Genomic DNA, 22673 nt, shown 5'->3' with positions numbered 1-22673 from the left:
AATGTTCTTAGGGTAAAGTGACAAAAACAGAAAAATGTGAAAAATGTGTACTTTGAAACATGTTCATGAAACTACAAAAATGTTATGCACATTTATAAAAATGTTCTTGTAATTATTCAAAATATTCATGTAAGTAAAAATGATTAGGCCTTATGAAATAAGTTTTTGTGTAATTATTTAAAAGTGTTTGCACAGTTTAAATATGTTTCATAAGTGTTTTTCATAACAGTAAACCAAAACAAAGAAAACCGAGAAAGAAACATAAAAAAGAAAAGGGAAAAAATAGAAAAGAAAACATAAGAAATCGAAATGGTCTGAAAATAGAGAAATAAAAAAATAAACAGCATAGAAAGGAAATTGGACAAAAACCTCAAAGAAAAGAAAAATGAAAAAACATGGTCCCAAAAAATGCAGGAAAACCACGTTTGCCTTCCACTGCTGGTCAAGAAAACGGACATACAAACTCGGTCTAAAAAAGCTCTGATAAAACTGTGTTAGACTATGTATAGCTTCTGTACCTATGTACATATTGTAACAGAACCATTATATATAATGATATAAGCCACCCCTAGAGGGTTGTGCTGGTTCCCAAAACTTATTGTCTTACATGGTATCACGCTAGGTTACGATCGCTTCCGCTTCTAAACCCTAATACCCGCACCGCCGCCGCAGCCGCCGTCGTCTTCACCGCCGCCGCCGCGCCACCGATCGCGCCGCCGCCATGTCGAGCGCTGCCACCACCGGTTCCACTGCTGCGGGCTTCCTCCCGGCCTCTCTTGCAGCTTTGCTCAACCTCCCGCTCGATGCCGTCTCCGTTCCCGCTCCGATCGGGACAAGGAGCATCGGCTCCGTCTTCTCCACGCCGCCGGCGCCCTCGCTCGGGCGTGATCTCGTGGTCCACACCGCGGCGCCGCCGTCCGCTGCGGACTCCGCAGGCGTCGTCCCGCCGCTCCTGCCGCAAGCGGATCACACCGCCCCGCTGGCGGGGTTGGCGGCGTCCGCCCCGGCTGCGGGCCTTGCGGCGTCCGCACCGGCCGTGAGCTTTGCGGCGCCCGCCCTGGCTGCGGTCCCGCCTCCTCCCGCATCGGCTTCGGTGCCTCCGGCTGCCTCCATGGTGTTTGCACCCCAGGCAGCCTCCTCGATGGGATCGTCTTCGCCGCCGCCGTTTCACTTCGGTCATCTCATCACCATCAAGCTCTTCGCCGACAACTACATCTTCTGGCGTGCGCAGGTTCTCCCGCTCTTGGGGAGTCACTACCTGCTAGGCTACGTCGACGGATCGCTTCCCTGCCCACCCGCGCTGGTAGACAGCGTGCACGGTCCGGTCTACAATCCGGCCCATCGCGTCTGGACGGGGCAGGACCAGGCGAACCTCTCCTCCATCCAGGGGTCGCTCTCGCCGGCAGTTGCCGGCCTTGTTGTCTTCGCGAAGACGTCTCATGAGGCCTGGACCACCCTTGAGCGCACCTTTGCAGCGCAGTCCCAGACTCGTGTCTTTGCACTCCGTCGTCAGCTTGGAGAGTGTCAGAAGCTTGACTCCACTGCCACTGAGTTCTACAACAAGGTCAAGGGCCTCGCTGACACATTGGCCTCCATTGGACAGCCCTTAACCGACTCCGAGTTCAACTCATTTATTGTCAATGGTCTTGATGAGGAGTATGATGCCTTAGTCGAGATCATCAACGAGCGGGGCAACTCGACACCCATGCTGGCACACGAGGTTTTCTCTCGGCTCCTTCTCACTGAGAAACGAGTCGAGACTCGCCGCACCAGGGGCACTGGCTCCCTCTCGGCCAACGCCGCCACCAAGGGTGGCCGCTCTTCTTCATCACCCCGGTCTCCCTTGGGGCTGCCACCGTCGCCCGCCTCGGCCCCCCCACCTACTGCGACCTTACCGGGGGCTGGTGGTCCACGTGTGTGCCAGCTTTGTGGCCGCGATGGGCACTGGGCATCCAAGTGTCATAAGCGCTTCCAGCGAAGCTTCCTTGGTCTTGGCAATGACGGCAAAGATACACGCAACAATGCCCGTCAGGTCGCCATGGCTAATCGTCCCTCGCCGCAGAAGCAACAGGGACACACTCAGTCCTACTCCATCGATCCACACTGGTACATGGACTCTGGGGCGACAGAGCATCTGACCAGCGAGATGGGGAAGCTTCACACTCGTGAACCCTATCATGGCTCCGACAAGATCCACACCGCCAATGGAGCAGGTATGCACATCTCTCATATTGGTCAAGCATCTCTTCTCACTAGACATGCCAATAGGAGTCTTCAGCTTCGCAATGTTCTTCGAGTTCCATCTGTGACCCGTAATCTTCTTTCAGTTCCTAAACTCACACGTGATAATAATGTGCTTTGTGAATTTCACCCTTTTGATCTTTTTATTAAGGATCGGGGCACGAGGGACATTCTTCTTAGTGGGCGATTGTGCCAGGGCCTCTACCGTCTGGAGCATCCTGGCGTCGCCCGTGTTTTCAGTGGAGTTCGGGTCTCTCCCTCACAGCGGCATGCTCGTCTTGGTCACCCGGCCACACCTATTGTCCGTCATATTTTGCGTCGTCATGAGCTTCCTAGTTTGTCTAGTAATAAAGATGTAGCAGTGTGTGATGCTTGTCAGCAGGGGAAGAGTCATCAACTTCCTTTTTCGGAGTCCAGTCGTGAGGTGAAACATCCTTTAGAACTTGTGTTTTCAGATGTATGGGGTCCTGCTCAGACTTCTGTCAGTGGTCATAATTACTATATCAGTTTCGTTGATGCTTATAGTCGCTTTACCTGGCTTTACCTTATTAAACGCAAATCTGATGTGTTTGATATTTTTGTTCAGTTTCAAAAACATGTTGAACGTCTTCTCAAGCACAAAATTGTTCATGTCCAGTCGGACTGGGGGGGCGAGTATCGCAACCTCAACTCCTTCTTTCAGTCGCTTGGGATAGCTCATCGTTTAGCATGTCCACATACACATCAGCAGAATGGTTCAGTCGAACGTAAACATCGTCATATTGTTGAAGCTGGTCTTACTCTTTTGGCCCATGCATCTGTTCCGTTTCGGTTTTGGAGTGATGCTTTCACCACTGCATGCTTTCTCATCAACCGTACTCCCACTCGTGTTTTAAACATGAAGACTCCCATTGAGGTTCTCCTTAATGAACAACCTGATTATACCTTTTTCAAGGTATTTGGGTGTGCTTGTTGGCCGCATCTTCGTCCATATAATAAGCGCAAGCTTGAGTTTCGTTCTAAGAAGTGTGTTTTTTTTGGCTATAGCTCTCTTCATAAAGGTTACAAATGTCTTCATGTTCCCACTAATCGTGTCTATATATCTCGGGACGTCGTGTTTGATGAGCATGTTTTTCCCTTTGCCAAACTTCCTGTGTCCACTGTCGAACCACCATCTCTGCATTCATCCTCTGTTGCTTCTGACCAATTTGATGATGTTGCATACTCTCCTTTGCTGTTACCTAACCATGGTGCAAGAACCGGACGTGGGGCTCGTTTGGAGCTTTTGGAGGATTCACCATCATCATCACCGCCTTCTGATGGGCACGTTGATCGCCCTATGCTGCATGGCATCGATTTGCGTGCCCATGCATGGTCACCCGAAGAGCCCGTCGCGCCGAGCATCTCCACTGCTCGGTCCGTTACGCCAGCGACCACCGAGTCTCCAGCGGCTCGGCCCTCTTCGCCAGCGGCCGCCGAGTCTTCAGCGGCTCGGCCTGTCACGCCATCTTCGCCCGCGGCTCGGCCCGTCACGCCGTCTTCGCCTGCAGCTCGGGTCCGCGACGCTGTCCTCACGTCGCCTTCATCCGCGGATCGGCCCGCGACATCGGCCGCGCCATGGCCCACTATGCCGGGCTCGCCATCGGCCCGGTCTGTGACGCCGGCGTCGCTAGCTGCTTCGTCTGCTCTGCCGGTTTCGCCGGTCGGCCGACCTTCTTCGCCGACCGAGCCCGAGGCTACTGTGTCTGGCTCCTCGTCACCGGCTGACTCGTCAACATCGCCGTCCTCCAGCCCGTTGCAGGCTGCTCCGTCGACCCCGGTGGTTCCTGTGTCTCGACCACATACACGCAGTCGCAGTGGCATTTTCAAACCTAAGGAACGTAAGGATGGTACGGTTGCTTGGTTGGCTGCTTGTTTGGCTGCTGCTGTTGCGGATCCATCTTCTGAGCCTCGCTCATATCAGGCTGCCCTGCGCATTCCACATTGGCGAGAGGCTATGGAGCAGGAGTTTCATGCTCTCCTTCGTAACAAGACATGGACTCTCGTTCCTCCACCACCACGGGTAAATATTATTGACTCAAAATGGGTATTCAAAGTGAAGAAGCATTCGGATGGATCTATTGAGCGTTACAAAGCGCGACTTGTTGCTCGCGGTTTTCGGCAGCGCCATGGTCTTGACTATGAGGACACCTTCAGTCCTGTCGTCAAGCCTACCACTATTCGGCTTCTTCTCTCCATTGCTGTTTCTCGTGGTTGGTCACTTCGTCAACTTGATGTGCAGAATGCTTTTCTACATGGTTTTTTGGAGGAAGAGGTTTATATGAAACAGCCGCCTGGTTTCTCTGATCCTGATCGTCCTGACTATATCTGTCGTTTCTCCAAAGCACTATATGGTTTGAAGCAAGCTCCTCGTGCCTGGCATGCCCGCCTTGCCTCTGCCCTTCGTGCTCATGGGTTTGTGCCGTCCACTGCTGACACTTCATTATTTCTTCTACAGAAGCCAGAAGTCACTATGTATCTTTTGGTATATGTCGATGATATTATCCTTGTCAGCTCTTCTCAGTATGCTGCTGATGCTCTTGTCTGCTCTCTTGGTGCTGATTTTGCGGTCAAAGATCTTGGGAAGCTTCACTACTTTCTTGGAGTTGAGGTCACTTCTCGTGCTACTGGTCTTGTCCTTACGCAGAAGAAGTACTCCTTGGAGTTGTTACAAAGAGCGGGCATGCTGAAGTGCAAACCGACCACCACACCCATGTCGTCTACTGACAAGATAACAGCTGTTGATGGTGAGCTTTTGTCTCCTGCGGATGCCACAGAGTACAGGAGCATTGTTGGTGGACTTCAGTACTTGACGATCACGAGACCAGATATCTCTTATGCTGTTAACAGGGTTTGTCAGTATCTTCAGGCTCCCAGAGATACTCATTGGGCTGCTGTTAAACGCATTCTTCGTTATGTTCAGTTCACCCTGACATTTGGTATGCATATTCGGCCGACTTCCTCTCGGGTCCTTTCGGCCTTCTCTGATGCAGATTGGGCTGGTAGCCCAGATGACAGGCGATTCACGGGGGGTTATGCAGTATTCTTTGGCCCTAATTTGATCGCCTGGAGTGCTCGGAAACAGGCTACTGTGTCACGTAGCAGTACCGAAGCTGAGTACAAGGCTGTGGCTAATGCTACTGCAGAGATTATTTGGGTGCAGTCTTTGCTTCAGGAGTTGGGTTTGTCTCAACCACAGCCTCCTATTCTTTGGTGTGATAACATCGGTGCTACATACCTTTCTGCAAATCCAGTATTTCATGCCCGAACGAAACACATTGAAGTTGACTATCACTTTGTACGGGAATGTGTATCACAGAAGCAACTCCAGATCAAGTTTATCTCATCTAAGGATCAACTTGCAGACATCTTCACTAAGCCTTTACCACTGCCACAGTTTGAGGCTGGTAGGCGCAATCTTACCCTTCTCAATTCTTTAGAAAGTGGCTAAAGATTGAGGGAGGGTGTTAGACTATGTATAGCTTCTGTACCTATGTACGTATTGTAACAGAACCATTATATATAATGAGATAAGCCACCCCTAGAGGGTTGTGCTGGTTCCCAAAACTTATTGTCTTACAAACTGCATCATCATTTTCACTAACTAGCCCACATCAGGGCACGAAAGTAGAGTGCTGTGTATATATGTAGTAATAGGCGAGAGATGTTGTCTTTGCAGCCCTCGCGAGCAGCTGGGGCGCGGCACGGAAGCGAGTTGAGAAAGCCGTGTGACTTCCCAACCGGCCCTTCCACATTGTTGGATCGTCGTCCTGTCTCCACCGCATGACAGACAGGTCTGTCCCTCAAAAGAAAAGACAGACAGATCTATAACTCACTCTCCAGTGAAGTACACCGTAGATTACCATCAGCGAGACATGTTACAGATACAGTTTTTTTTTCTTGCGCGTCATGTTACAGATACAGTTGACAAACCAAAACAGTATAGTAAACTTTGAGAAATCAATCAAGCAGGCACAGCCTTGGGGCTAGCTACAGAGCAGGCAAAGCACACCTCCACATTGCTGAGCAGGTGCAGACAGCCACTATCCACATTGCCTTTGTCGGTCTGTTTCAACCCCCCAGAATTCAAATGCACTATCAGAATTTCAAAAGCGTGCTTTCAGTTGTAATGTCTGAAGTCCCGATTGAATTGTGCAGTCTCTCAGCTAGGGAGTTCGACAAAGAAAAGCTCCCAAACAGTGAAAATCAATGCTGTCTCACTAAGATGGGCAAACGTTTCACACCTCAATCATGCATCGCATTGCACTAATCAAGTTCAGAAAACATACTACTCAAGAGCATTGCATTGCACTATTAAATTAATAGTACTATTAATTGCTATGAAGGATTGCTATGGCATCGCATTCCTCAATCTTCTTTCAGCTTCGTTGCAGTTAATAATGGAACAGAGACTGCCCTTCATATTTTCACACTTCACCAACAGATACCTGCTTCAAAATGCAGTTGAGCGACTCTTCCACCCTTCGCCCAACTCGGCAAGAACGACGTTAATCGCATTGTGCACATGTTCGCCGTGTTCCCTCAGTAGCTGTGTTAGGTTACAGTCATAGTCATCGGCCACCGCTCCCTACCGTAGTCATCATATATACAGTTCGGCGATGCGGCTTACACCTTACACAGGTTCAGTGTGGCAAAAACTCAGGCCCAAGTTCAGAAACAAAACAAAACGAAGTTCATCACTTCCATTCAAAGAATAAAATCATGCCAATTGCCAAAACGAAATCCATTGGTTAAATTGAAACGAAACCATGCCACGCAGGGCCAGACTCGAGTTCAGGAATACATAAGTGACACAGTACCACACAGGCAGGAGGTTCTGTGCAGCGAAGCCTTCTGACGCATATTCAGAAATAAGCAAAAGGAAATTTGATAGTACAATATTTCCGGGGCACATGCCCAAAGGAAAACAGGGCAATTCCTTCACAAGCTCGCTACATATCCATCATGGTATTTGCACATCTTCAGCATTGACAGGCTTCCAACATCTTCATCATTGTACTACGTCTCATGATTTGCCCGTTGAAGCGAACCACGCCATCAGTCTCCACCACACGAAATGTATTGTTTAGTTAATGTTCTCCTGTGGGCAAAGTAAGAACAAAATCACAAACAAGTTGGTACAATTTGTACATGCTGAGATCTCGCACGAGTATAGCTACAATTTTGTAGGCTTGCGCTAGTCACATACACAACTGGGGTACAGTTTATCTAAATAAGAGGTCAGTATGCAGTGTTCATATATACCTTGTGCCATCTAAAGCCACGTGTAGACATCCAGGTCTTCACCATGAAGTCGCTGGTGCTGCTCCTGAAGCCCAGGCACCCAGCGGGAAGAGATCTCTTGCATATCCTCGCGCAGCCACAGCTGTTGCAAACTGCCCAGCCCCTCTACATGCCTTAAGTTTGGACAACCACCTACACGCAGCTCTGTCACTTGAGGGAGGTTGCAGATCCTCTCAAGGCCTTCACAATACCCAATAAGGACCTCAGAAAGGACTGCGCGGTCCTCCATGGCCTTCAAGTTGTTTAGTCCTCTTAAATTGAGTTCCTTCAAGCAGGGGGTGTCCTTTCCAAGCTGCTGCGGGAGATGCCTCAGCTTTGGGCAGCCGCGAAGTTGCAACCACACCAAATGGGGCAGCAGTCGCACCCTTGCAGGTTGGGCATCCTCTTTTCGAATCTCAGCAGCTCCATCCTCTCCCCTTACATCAGCAATAGCAACTTCTTCCTCAAAAAAAGACCACTCCTCCCAGTTGGGCATATCCATGAAGATCAACAATTCAAGTTTAGGGAAAGCAACAAACTCATTACATATAGGATCACCCTTCTTCCAACCAACAAATTCAGGTCCAACCTTGGTAACTGCATGTGCTCCTTCAATTCTCAGATATTTCAAGTTTGGTAGATGCCAGATCGGTGCAAGATGCACACATGATCGTACACCCAGGAGTTTCAAGTGTATTAAGGAAGACAAACAAGTGGTACCAAACCAGGTGGGATAACGCTGACCAAAGAAACTAATAATTGATAGGTCTTCCAGGTTGTGTGGAGGTATTAGCTGCTCAAAGACCTTCTCAGTGTTGCCAACCTCATCTTCTGAATATGTCCCCTCTCCACGTTCAGTCCACCCCAGTGTCAGTCTGTTTAGATGTCTTTTGTTTGTAAGCACTGTATGTGTACTGCAGTGAGCTGCTCTTTCCAATTTAACAAGAGAAATATACCTCATCTGCGACAAAGAAGACAACTCTTCCAACTTCCATCCATCTTTTATAACATCATTAGCACTTCCATCACCAACATGATAATCTCCTAAATAAGTGAGGAGCTTCAATTTCCCCATGCCTTTTGGAACCTGATTTATTTCTGTGACAAAAAGATCAAGGCATCTTAAACTGCACAACAGGGTCATTGCCAAAGGAAGACTGTGCAGATCATCACACCATCTCAAGCTCAGTACTTGAAGGTTCTTTAGGGAGCCAATGGATTCCGGAAGACAAGATATGCCAGTATAATCCAGATTAAGTAGACGTAGATGTATCAATTTTCCTATATAGCCTGGAATGCTTTGTACAAGTGTGTAATTCAGTACCAAAACACGAAGAAGCAGAAATCTTTTGAACAATGTATCCTCAATTCTCTGTGGACCACGAACAGTTAGGAAAGTCCTCACCTTAACTTCGACCTTATCCTTGATGGGCAACACTAATATATCGTTCTTAGCCGCGACAGCAGTAACACGTCGCAGTTTTGACATATTTTCACCCCTTAATGATTCAACATCTCCAACAAAACATTCTTCTCTCGATATATTGCAAGCAAGCTGTCTTAAGAGGTCATGCATTTTGCATCTAGCCTGGTCAAAACTCATAATATCTGGCTGGAGGAGATTTCGATGTATTAGCTCGTAGTAGTACTCGGCTGCTATGTCTTCTAGTAGTTGGCCATGCTGCTCCTCGATGAAGCTTTCGGCAATCCATAACCAGGTAACTTCATCATGCCGAATGACAGAATCTTCAGCGTACAAAGTACAATAAAGGAAACACTGTTTCAGACGATGCGACAACTCATCATAGCTTAGATACAGAGCTTCTTCTATTTCATCAGAGAGCATGCTCTGGGAACCAGCATATTTGCCCAAATACTTTTTCCACTCATTCTCCGTCAGATCTCTACTTGCCAAAGCACTAGCGGTAACCTTGATTGCAAGAGGGAGGTGACCACATTTACGAACAATCTCAATCCCTGTGTTTCTTAAATTCTGCACTTCTTTCTCTTCCCCAATGTTCATGCTCTTCCAAAGTAGCTCCCATCCCACCTCTACTGACATGAGATCAACTTGGTGGGTATGGTCTACACCTATTCTTCTTGTAATTTGATCATCTTGTGTGGTTACCAATATTACTCCGGTAGTTGTTTCATGTAATGCAGGTCTTAATAAATCCGTCCATACAATGGAGTGCCACACATCATCTAGAACCAGAAAGAAACTCTTCCCTTCAATTGTTTCTGCAAGCTTCCTCTGCAACTCTGTTATGGTTTCACCTTGCGCATGATGCACACCAATATTCCGGAGAACCTCTTTAAGAAGAGTTATTCTATTGTAGTCTTGTGAAACACAAATCCATGTGTGCAACTTGAAGCTTCCTTTAACTTTTTGATCGTTGTATATTTTTTGAGCTAGCGTTGTCTTACCAACTCCTCCTGTTCCAACAATAGCAAGCTTGTAAGACTTATTTTCCTTGTGCGCAAGCACTAAGTCCACCAACTTCCTGCTAGAATGTATGATCTCTGTCCACACAAGGTTGGGCTCAACAAGGTTGGAGCTTCTTATCAGTTTGGATGTTGGACCATTTCTAGTAGGTTGTATACTAGTGTTGAATGTGAAGAATATCTTGTCATTTGCAATGTTCTCAATCTTCTTGTTGAGGCTTCTAATCCGAACAGCAACATCACGACGTGACCAGATGTTGCAAAAACAAGAGGAAACTGAGAGGCCTTTGCATCCAGCTGATTTGCTTGATGATGATGGAGGGTCGTCAGGTAGTAGTTTGCTTCCTTTACACCTAGCCACGTCCAGGATTTCCTCAACATCATATATAACATCTCTCAGTTGACCAAGCCAATTGTTTACGGCTAGCTCTTTTGCCCTCCTTTTCTCAACATCATATATGCAACATTTTATCAGTTCTACTCGTCGCAGGACTTCTTGAGCTCTTCTTCCACCCCAAGGATTAGTATGGCCTCATCTGTAATGATATTTTGCAACTTACTGGCACATGATCCAAGCAAAGATTCAAGAATGGCCGCCATGGATCAGACAAACTCGGCAAGGGAGACCCACCAAAAACACCACGGTGACTTGATTCTGAGAATGGATGCATAAAGGTATCTCAGCATGCTTTCAAAAATGAGACAAGGCTCTATAGATACACTAGAAGATATCACTACTTAGTTGCTATTTACGTTTAGAATAGATTTTGCATAAATAAAGCTATGTATGAAATCGTACATACAGATTCAGCAACTTGAGTAGCACCATGTATCGAGAACTAAGTTCCTCAGCTGACACTGAATCTTTTAATTTAAGTTTTGTGCTTGCAAATTTACATGTGTTTCAGTTTTTCATGCAAAAATATTTATTGGTTTGTCTGGCCCAGTTAAGGGTGCCATTCAATGGCAGCTGCATAGCAGTCTATATATCGATCGAATCACAGAAAATGTTGCATCGAGTTATATTTCTATCTGTTATGTTACAACAGATAGATTGCTCATCCAGCCAAAATTTTGTTTTTCTGATCTATCCTGTCAATGAGTATCCCTAATGCTAGCCTAGAAATCATGAAAACTAATTTATTCGGTTGTAGTAATGAAAGTTAAGTTGATTGCAAGTCATTACCTCACAAACTTACTTTTCCAACTAGGAAAAACCATCAATAGTAAGAATCAATATGAAGTGATCATGCATCTCGAAGAAGCAATTTGCTATGATAATCAGTCCATCTCCCGACTTTTAAGATCACACAAGGCTGAGTGCAAGCTAGAAATCAATCAAGATAGATAATCAAAGATTATCAGCCAATCACCAAGGGGAAGCCTTGTTGCTACTAGCCTACTACACCTGCAATATCTGGATATTACAAGCTTATCAAGTAACGCCCACTGTGTTATAGATCCATAAGTGCAGAACATTGAGATCGGATACATACCTGGATACGACGGGCCGGTAACTCCACAGGATAAAACGACGAACACAAGCGGACCAAGACAAGCTTCCACGGGTGCGAAGAAGAGTAAGAACAGAGCAGAACAAAATATTGATAAAATTGGTGAATGAGGGAAACTTGGCAGGGAATTTCTTTGGTTTGAAGCAAGAATGAGTCGCATAAGGCTGATGATGAAGAAGGCTTTGGTGCTGGCTAGAAGAGAAAAGAGATGGAGATTAACATCTTTGTTTACTTGGACATGGGGGCTAACTAACGGTCCCTTCCTTCAAACCATTGCATCAAAAGCAAAAGCACTCAAGGTGGCTCACTTTCTCTTTCTTGGTGATTGAACCTGATGCCTTACCTGAGCCAGTAAAGTAGTAGTTTTATGCTATTTACTCATCACAGTTAATCCTAGCAGCCAATGAGGTTCATTTCGGGGCTACTACAGAGTAACTGGAGCACAATTGCCAACAAAATTTGAAGATTAACTGCACTAGCTAGCTACTCATCGTCCTTAATTCTATTGAGCAGCTTGGCAGCCCACCGCCGGAGCCTTCTCTGCAGGGTGAAGCCAACCACGACGCCAAACACAAAGGGCGTGTTTGGTTCCCTGGTTGCATCTAGCATGCAATGCATGAGGGAGCTTGGCTAGGGCTGGCCTGGTTGAGCTGATGCAAAATAGAGATAAGATGTGTGTTTGGTGCACTGCATGACATGGGGCAGACTCAGCTCAGATTTTGTTTGGTATGCTGCATCTGGGTTGTATGAGAGATGCAGCATAGAACATATGTTGTTTGGTAGCCTATATGATGTGGAATTTGACTCTAGGAAGCTTGTACATGTATGTAAAATAATTAGAAGATCATATCAGATATATTTTTTGACTCAAGTAATAAAAGAATATGTCACGTGTCTTAAAAATGGCAGAGATAAGAGAAAGAAAATTTCAGCAATATCTTGTCTGTTTCTAAGTATATAAGCAGTTTATATACAAATAAGCAGTTTATATGGCACAAAATAGCTCAAAACATACTCCAGGATCATAGAGAGTGCGCAAAAATCAAGTATCCAGTGTCAGCACATCTTAAAAGTTCACATATTATATATATATATAGCCACAAATCCATATTGTCATATTACAGTCCAGTACATACTAGAGTTCGCATATTAGATAGCCATCAATCCATATTGTCATATTACAGTCCAGCAAAGGAACATAACACAAGGTTCATGTTACATTCCATACATCACATATATAGGGGCATGATTTTTCTGACCAAATACAATAAAATATGGCCAGTTTGGTGTGAATTAGCACATATTTGCTCACACTCCTTCCTTAGGCGCTCCATCCTTAGGCGCTCCATCCTGTGGCACTCCATCCTTGGGCACGGGCACTTCACCGTTGAGCTTGGAGAGGTGGTGAATGGCCCAACGAGTGCGACGAGTCTCTGACATCTGCACGAATGAGTGGCTCCTAGCCCTGTTGGCGTTCTCATTGAGATAATCCAAGACAATCAATAGATCATCCTCGGTAAAACCAGGGAGCTCCATGACAGCATTGTAAAGCTCTGGGTGTGCCTCTCCGGTGGACTTGATAGCAATAGCAACTTCACGGACTGCATCAGACATGTTGCTCATGACCAGAACTTCTTCTTCACTCATCAGGCTAGCCCTTTTCCTTTTGCCAGTGGAGCTGGAAGCATCCTTACATGGTTCCTTCCCATGAGGAGCAGCACCAATATCTTCCCCATGAGCAGCAGCAGTAGCACTCGAGCCAGGTTCATTCCCATCAACAACAAATTCAGAACCACAACCTTCAAGGTTTACAAAAGATGGGGAGGTTTCCACCATTGAAGGAACCCCAAGAGCCTGATGAGATGTCATTGCATACCTTCCTGTAGCAATACCACTCCCAAAGATAGCAAGCATCTGAACATAATTCTCTAAAGGCACATTGAGGTACTCAACATCTTTTGGATGGTCCTACAAGAAGTGTGATTATGGCAAGGTTAGTTAAATAGCTACTGATGAGGTTCTAACAACTAGTAAAAGCTAGTTCTTTGAGCATAAGTAATGAAATAGCTACTGGGATGGTCGAACATGAAGTGTGGTTATGTGCAAGAAATGAAATAGCATGGTCATCAACTCAAAGCTAGTACAAACCTTGATATGACCCAGGTAGTGCTCTTCCTCCAGCGATATGACATAGTTGTTGTCATCCCAAAGTGATCCACTAATGTCTCGGAGCTTACTTATCTTCACCCACCTAGCACGCCACTTGCGGAGGTGGTTGTACACTTGGGTCCCTGTTATGGAAAGACCAAAATGCAGCAAGCTAGGACAATTTTGACTTGTGACGGATAAGGGTGGTGAGGCTTGTTGTCCACAATTCTCCACCGGTTCTTGAAAGCTGCAAATGCCCTCTCAACCGTGATCCTCAATGAGGAGTGACGGAGGTTGAATAACTCCTTCTCATTTTGAGGGACACGTTCACCAAACTCAGTAAGATGATAGCGAGTAGCCCTATATGGTGGAAGAAACCCTGGCCGCACGGCATAGCCCGCATCCACGAGGTAGAATTTTCCTAACAAATAAGAGGCCATGTGTTGTGTTACTACCAGTAATTAGGAAACGATCAAAATACAGTAAACTGTTTCTAAAATGGTACACAAGTTATAAAATGGGGCCCTGTTCATCCTTAATAGGTCATGACAATTTATATCATTGGTTTCGTAGATAAAACGTAGATTGGACAACCTAGCTACATCTCTCTCAAGCATAACGTAACGGATTGGGGCATGATAGTTTCTAATTATAGCCCTTGTAGTTATTGTGGCCATATAGGCACACAAAACAGCAACCAAACCAGCAGCTTGCACTATCAGGGTATCTCGGGTCTTGCCGTTGTCATCCATCTATATAAATTCAGCACAGATTTATAAATTAATAAAGACATGGGCACTGATAATATTGATATCATTTTCATCATCAAAACAAAATAAAATATATGCACAAATTATTCATACTGTTTGCACCATTTGCATAACTATTTTGTCTACCTATCTACTGATTCCTTCATTTCCATATAATCTAGCAAAGTGTTCTGGACATATCACACATATCCATGCTAATGACCAACCTTACCTAACATCAAAACTACCAAGCCATCTCTAATCCATAGGGGAAAAGGAGGATGTTGACAGATATGAACCTACATAAAATAAAGGAGAGGGGAGGCGATGGGAAAAGAATGCACTGGTGCTTGCCACACCCAGATGGAGGAGAAGGCCCTCTTTCCCGTCCACTGCGAGAGGAGGCCACCGCTTCACCCATCCGCATCGGCGGCGAGATGGGGATGTGAGGGGGGAGGGAGAGGGGGGGGAGGAGGGACGGATGGGATGGGAACAGATGGGGGACAGGGAGAGGGAGGGGAGGAGGAGGGCTCTACCTCCGCAGCGGCGAGGATCCCCGCCGGCGATGTCCACAGCAGCGACGGGCTGCGAGATCCAAATCGCAGGAGAGGGAGGGGAGCGAGGAGAGAGCGGCGTGAATGCGTCGGGGTACCGAAACCCTACCCCTTGCTCGCGTGGGTGCAGGGCGTGCGTGCAACGGCGGGTGCAGGCTCGGGGAAACGGCCGATTCCTGCGTGCGACCTCAGCCTAGTTGGGGGGGGGCTATTTTGCATCAGCCGAGCCTGGCCCAGTTAGACATGCGGGCTGCCAAACACTGCGAAAATTGCATCCTGGGTGCGATGCAGGTGCGGGCCAATGAACCAAACACGCCCAAAGCTGACGCGCCGAACTTGGTGCATGTCGACAGAGACACCACCCGGCTGCAATAACATAACTTGAGTCAGGGGTTACACACTTACAGTAGAACACCTACAGGTTCACAGCAACACAAATTTTACGATTGCATAATTAACTTACTGACCAGCGACCAATGAAGATGCTCACACACTGGATCACAAAATTAATTGTGCCCACTGACAAAAAAGGACGCTGCACACTCTTGGCTCAACAGCAACGCACTTTGCATTCAGTTCCCTGATATATATATATATTCAAGCCAACTCCACCGCACGATCCCAAACGGACGTCCGTTTTGTCCGGATTCTGTCCGTTTCTCTTCATCATCTCAGATGGGATGTCGTCGATCAACACAAAGTCGCCACTTCTTCTTGCAGTCGCTGCGAGCTCATGGGCCAGCATGTTGTTGATTCCGCTAATAATTAACAAAGTTTTTGTTCAAAAATAAACTACCGAGCTAGCTAAAACTAACTGAATGGGAGTTAGCACGACGACTTCCCGACTGTCTACTACAACAAGTTGTATCTGACTCCGGCAGGGAGGGGCGATAACGGCGGCGCGCCTTTGGCTCGCTTTAGTTTTTGTAGTCATCACTAGGTGGTCTACATATATGAATGTAATTTTCATTATTTCTAGTGTTCGTTGTACTGCCATGATTGAAGATGAATAGATCGAAAGTTTTCTCGCAAAAAAAAAACGCTAACTAAACGAGATTTCCAGGCATCGTTTATTTGTCATTTACTCCCTTCGTTGCATAATATAAGAGCATTTTTCACACTAAGTTTTTGTTTGGTTCCACAGTATCCTTCAGGGACCCGCCATAAACCCATGCATAGAGCCCACGGGGCAAGTCGGCCCGTGCAAAGCATCTGAAACATTTGATTGCTCAGCCCCCAGGGATTCTCAGCCCCGACCTGCGTTGTTTTCACGGGGGTATTTTCCAGGTCTCGAGTGGTCGGGGAGGAAACCCTCGGCTCTCCCTTTCTCGAGACGAAGAAGGGACGATGCAACGCCTATTGATTTCTCCACCGACCAGCGCCTCCGCAGCCCCTCTCTGGAGACAACTTAGCGACGCATCTCCAAAATCACCAATCCTCTGGTGGCGGCCACTGCCGGGCAGTAGTCCTTCTTCTTTCCCTGAGATTTGATCTGCCTCGGATCCATCCATTCCAGCGATGAGACGGCCGGTGATTTCGTCCTCCTTCGACCATGGTTTTTACGTTAACGTCTCCTCCTCCTGCTACTACATATCATTTTGCTTCTCTCGTTTGGCCTTCGTCATCCCGCGTCAATGACATGAGTAGCAGTGCAGGGTCCCTCCCTTTTCCCTTGGATCCGGCAATACAAGTATGTCGTAAAACTTTTGTGTTTTTTGTCAATTATGAACAAATTTGAAATGTGTGAATATTTTTCTAGAAAAATGTTAAGATATTTGACAAGATATGAACATTTCACAAAACTTTTGGAACATTAAGAAATATATGATAGTTTTTAGGAAAATGCATACATTTTTTTATTTGCATATATACATTTTTAAAAACTTGATTAATTTTTTTCTAAAATTATAAAAGTTAGGTTTTGCCCAAAAGGTCCATAACCCTTGCGTTTTTAGGTGGAGTCTGGCTGGCTTCGTGGAAAAATTCTGGACCATGCTCATTGCGTCAAAGTATGGACGAATTGCATAGGTGGGTCGGCAGTGGCGTAGCTAGCCCAACATGCCAGGGTGGTCCACCAATGCAAAATATTCACATAAATATATTTATTTATTATAAAAATATATTTTTCTCTATGCTATATATATTATGGGGAAATTCCAGGGTGGTCCATGGACCACCCTGTCCACCCCCTAGATACGCCACTGTGGGTCGGGCCAGTTCAACATTTGCGCTCGTTACATGAGCTTTCTTGATTTTCTCTGCGGGTTTCTTTCTTTTCTGTGGGTTTTTCTTGTTTTCTCTATTTTTTGATTAAACATATTGAATAAGTTTTGAACACTTTTTTAAAATTTGCAATTTTTGAGAAAATAGTGAACAATTCTTTAAAACTTGAGAAAATTTTCAAATTTTGTAAAAAATCAAATAAAACTTGAAAAAACACAAAACAAAGAAAACCATTATAAAAGGAAAGAAAACAAAAAAAACACTGGAAAAACTGTAAACCGGACCTGCACCAAACAAACTCAGAAAAATGTTGGGGGTTGAGACGCTTCCACAAATCTAATAGGCACTGGCACTCGGGTGTTGGTGAACGGGGTGAACCATATTGGCATAAACACAAGCAGCTCAAGGGCAGGCAGGCAGGCAGGCGAACACATATATTCCATAGCATACGTAGCTCATACATAGGATGGCATCAATCTTGTTGGACACAAGACACCTGTAGCATCTCAATTTGTTTTTTTCCAAAATTTGGAATGTTAATAAATAAAGATAAGTATTTAAAATTGCTTGATTGTTTTATTTTTCTAGGATTTAAAGCTCTTGGAGTATGCAAATTATATATAAAAAAGAGAGAATAAAAGGACCTCCCCAACTATTAAATTTTAATTTTAATTTTCTTTGCTTCTTGACCTGTTCAAACCAACCCAAAATATAAATGAGAGAAGATAACATGACCTTAATCAAATAATAAATCTTGGAAGCTTTAATATTTATTTGGATTTTCTTTGGTGCTTTTTTAAATATTTACAGAAATCTTCCTATTTTAAAATAAATTATAAGGCTTAAAAGGTTGAAAAATGACTTAAATGTTATTGGATTCTTTATTTGGACTTCAAAAATATTTTCAGAAGTATATAAAAACTAGACTATTTTTAAAAGTGTTATTTTAGTTCTATTTAGCGTTGGAAAATTATTCCTATACTCTAAATACTTCAGTTGGTTCTTCAAAACTTGCTGGTACATTTAAAAATTCAAAAGTAGAAAATAAAAACAAAAAGGAAAAACCTTAAAGGCCTAGCCGAGATTGCAAGTCACAGAACTATCCAAGGCTCCACGGATTGGACAACCACTGCATGGCCCAGCCCAGCAACCCATATCCCCACTTCATAGAATTATCTTGAATTTTTTTTTGGAAAACTCGAACAAGATTTGAATGTCGTGGACAAATTTTGTTCCGGCAGAAAAGAATTAAATGAAAAATATTTTTTAAACACGAATTCGTTTTGAAACATGAACAGTTGTCAGAATTTCAATTGTTTCGAGAAATCGAAGAATTTTTATGCCTGATTTTTTTTAAATTACGATCTTTTTTAACTTTTGGATGCGTGCCATTTAAAAAAATGAAGTAACTTTTTTAAGTGCATAGTTTTTGAAATGACGAACAATTTTTTGAAAAAGGAAAGTAAACAATAAAAAATCCAGAAAACAAAAATAAAAGGAAAAAAAGTATCAAAAAACGGAAAAGAAAAGTAGAAAGCATGCGGCGAGTTCAGATGTGGCGTGGGGTTTGAACGCAAAGAAAGAAATCTTAATAGCTACAAATTTCATCTGTCAAAATAAGTGTCGTGATTTCAGTTTAAATTTGAACTATTTTAAAACAGATGAAGTAGTTAGAATTTTCTCTGAATGCAAATAAGGAAAGAAAGAAACGTCCAGCCATTAAGCTCAATTTTGTGATCGAGCAACAACACGTCCGTCAAAGGGTTACCAAGAAGAAGAAAACCACTAGGCCAAATTAAAGAGAACATAAGCACCACCTTTGGCAAATGTTGAGATGCATAGGTGGCATAGTTCACTTGGGCCTATTTATCCCACATGAATGAATGTTCTCCTGTGTTTTAGGTGCACATATTGCTGGAGCCATCGAGCACGAGTGTGGCACTCCTTACATACCACCATGCTTAATTATGGGCTCATAATCCGTGTTCCTTTCGGTGCCATGAATTGTTCAACGGCATCTAAACCTTCTCAATTACTCAGGCCTTCGAAATTCGACCAGCCAGTCCATTAGAGCATCTCCACTCGCGCCCCCAACATGCCCCCCAGGGCTCTTTCTTTAGCGCCGACAACGAGAAATCGGCCCAGTCGCGCCCTCAGGGCCTTGTCTATCGCCGGCTTGGGCCGAAATAACAGTCGGTGAATCCGAGCCGAACCCAAGCCCCCGGGGGTCGCCTGGGGGCGCCGACCGAAGCGAAAAGGCGTGTGGGTCCGCTTTGTCAGCGTGAGAAGGCCCTTTTTCCCGCCGATCCCCTCGCTTTCCCCGCCGTTTCCCTCCATTCCCCCCTTCTGCCCCTCTTCTCCCGCCATTCTCCTCCATCTGGCCACCATGCCGCCGAAGAAGTACACGGCCCCTCGCGCCGTTACCGATGTCGACCCAGCCGAAGCAGAGGAAGCCGAGGGCGCCGCCGTCCAAACCACCGGGCATGTCGAACGCCGACTGAAACGCGGAGGTTCAGTGCTGGGATGCTGTCACCACCAACCGGCGGAACAGGCTAAATGCCAGGAAGGCCCGGGACAGGGCGGCGACGACGGCTGCGGCCATTTTGAATAAAGTTCATTGAATTTGGAAAAAAGGTCATCCATTTTGATAAAGTTCGTCCACTTTGAAAAAAGTTCAATGATTTTGAAAAAATTTCATCGAATTTGAAAAGAGTTCAACGATTTTGAAAAATGTTCATTGAATTTGAAAACAGTTCAACGATTTTGAAAAGAGTTCATCGAATTTGAAAAAAATTTATCAATTTTGAAAAAAAAAATCATTGGTTTTTCTAAAAGGACACAAAATTAAAAATTGATTTTGAGAAACACGCATTAAAAAAACAAAAAAAATCTAAAGAAAAAAAGCGAAAACCCAAATAAAACCTCACCAGAAAATGACCAACGAATTGAAAAAACCCGGTAGGATTTCCCGCGACTAGAGAGCGCATAAAAATAGGAAAAGAATCTACAAAACACAACTCGTTGCATGGCTTAGTGGTTCCAGTCATTGGAGCTGAAGCAGCAAATCCTGTGTTCGAGTTCTCGCGGCGTACCTTTTTAACCGGCGCCAGCCGCACCCCATACGAGCCCGCGACCCGACCCTGTCCTGTCACCGGCTGCGTGGCCTGAGTAGCTCGCCAATGGACCATTCCCCAATTTTCAATTTAGGGTTTGCTATTTGCTTATCGTGTACTTCAGTACACGAGCGACGAACATACACATAATTTTGCACATCATTCATGTCCAGTTATGTCATTGTCATTCATAGAATGTAAATTCTTATTATAGAATTATTGAAACATAGTCGTCTTTAACTTTTCAGGGTATGTAAGTCAAGAGTAGTGCGTATTTTTCTTTTATGCCAAATTGAGACTTGCGTAATTCAGAATTTTAGTATGATTATAAGACCATATTGATCTATTCTTATGTGGTGTTGGTAATTACTCACAAATATTCACATGCCATGTTTGTTGTAAAAAAAATTAATGGACCACCCTGGTTTCAAATCCTAGCTCCGCCACTGGCTTGTGTATGTACGCGTTATCGTCGAAAAGCAATCAGCTGTTCAAGTAGGTACTACTGTGTCTGGACATTATCAATCAATCAAGGAGACTAGCTTGGCTAGTTTTGTAGTTTGTACACTGTGATTTCCTTGGCCAAAAGTACCGGCCGGCAAGGATCGGTCGACTGGTGCAATCGTCGCAGCTCATCTCCGCCGGAAAGTACTCAGCCGGATCAGCTGGCCCTGTCACGGAATTGGGTAGATCATGTCCGGTCAGAGTAGGAGAAGAAAACACCCGACATCTAAATGATTTAGAGTTTCTGTGTTTGTTTTCTGTCTTCCAATTTTACCCTTTAACAAAAAAATACTACTACTGATTTCGTCTAGTAGTATCGGTGGATCTAGCACATTGAATAATTAAAAATAGATGGCTCATATTATTTTGATGCACTGTAAAAGGTCTCTATTATTATTGCGGACGTTGTCCTTTAGCAAACCTCTACTACGAAAGAAATCACAGACCTGAAAAAAAAGGCCCTTTTCGTCATCAGAAGGTCAAACATGCAAATTTGTCAAACATGAAAAAACAAATGTTCAAAGTTTTGCAAATAATCCCTGCATATTTTTCATAATGAAACCCACATTTTCTAAAGTATTTAATTTCCCTAAAATAAGTAAAACAGGGGCTAATACAATTATTTAAATATCTTTTAATAATAAAGAATACAAACTAATTTATTTATGTGCCAATTATTTAAAGAAACAGAAAAGGCAAAAGAAAAAGGTGAAAACCCCCCTTCCCTCCTGGGCCTCGGCCAGCCGGACGGCCCACTCCCCCTCTCCTGTCGTCTTCCCACTTCCCCTGTTCAACCGGCCGACGCCCGCGCCCGCGCGTTGCCGCCAAGCCCCCTCGCCGGCGACGCTGCTACAACGCCGCGGGAGTAGATAAGGAGGCCACCGCGGCCCCATCTCTCTCTCTCTCTCTCTCTCTCTCTCTCTCCCCCCCCCCTACCAGACCGGCGACCGTGAAGGAGAACCGAGCATCATCGTCAAGAGTGATGTTAAAGGCTCTGAAGTCTCCGCCGAAGAGGCAGGAGAGGACAAGAGCTAGCGTGATATCATCGAGAGGGAAGGGGAACTGCACAACCCTGCCGGTGGTGCGGCAGCCTTGGAAGCCTGGTTGAAGGAGAGGCGTAACCGAAGAGCGGATGGCAAGCTAGGCAATGAGTTCAAAATCGAGGCCAAGGTCCTCGTTTACATGCAGAACTTCAGCAAGCGAGCAGCACCAGGGGGTGCAAGAGAACGTGGCAGGGGCCAGAGCGCGGCGAGCCTCGAGAGAGGGCAACATCAAAAAGGAGAAGGAGAGATCCCTGAGGTGGATCATGGGAAGATAGCAGAGGGCATGCATGATGGCGGGGAGGCGACCAGCAGACGGAAGGAGGACTCGTCGATCTGGTAGGCAGAAAATTCATGGGTGAGGCCCCCGCAGCAAGCTTGCGCTAGGGCTGCCACGAGACCGGGGTAAAGCGTACGGGAGACCCATGAGAAAGAAACAGAGAAGGACTTCGGTACCCCCCCCCCCAATAAACGTATAAGGGGTAGTATTGTCCATACTAAATTATGTACACTGTACCCGCCGTCCATCGTAGGGCCGGCCGCCAGTGTACGTCGCGCCCCGTACTCCCGCGCGTCGTACGCGTGCGGTTCGGTAGTGCGATCGGGAAAGGAAAAAAAAGTACGCCCTACCCCGACACCCCATCTCCACGTACGAAACCCTAGCGGCATCAACGCCGCCGTGGTCCACCGCCGTCAGGACGTCGGGCGGCGTCCGTAGTCACCCACGCGCCGTGAAACCGACAGCCCATCCCCGCCTAGGAAACCCTAGCGGCATCAACGCCGCCGTGGTCCACCGCCGCCACGACGTCGGGCGGCGTCCGTAGTCACCCACGCGCCGTGA

At 45.6% G+C, this 22673-nt stretch overlaps 1 pseudogene; it reads right to left on the bottom strand.

The window, feature by feature from the left end:
* Window positions 1-6996: 6996 nt before the first annotated feature.
* LOC123064781 (putative disease resistance protein RGA3) lies at window positions 6997-10587 on the bottom strand (annotated as a pseudogene).
* Window positions 10588-22673: the final 12086 nt, after the last annotated feature.

Source organism: Triticum aestivum, chromosome 3B (genome assembly GCF_018294505.1).
Source record: "Triticum aestivum cultivar Chinese Spring chromosome 3B, IWGSC CS RefSeq v2.1, whole genome shotgun sequence".
In the NCBI taxonomy this organism is placed as follows: domain Eukaryota; kingdom Viridiplantae; phylum Streptophyta; class Magnoliopsida; order Poales; family Poaceae; genus Triticum; species Triticum aestivum.
Note: the sequence above shows the minus strand (reverse complement) of the source record. Positions and strands in the feature narration are given on the sequence as shown.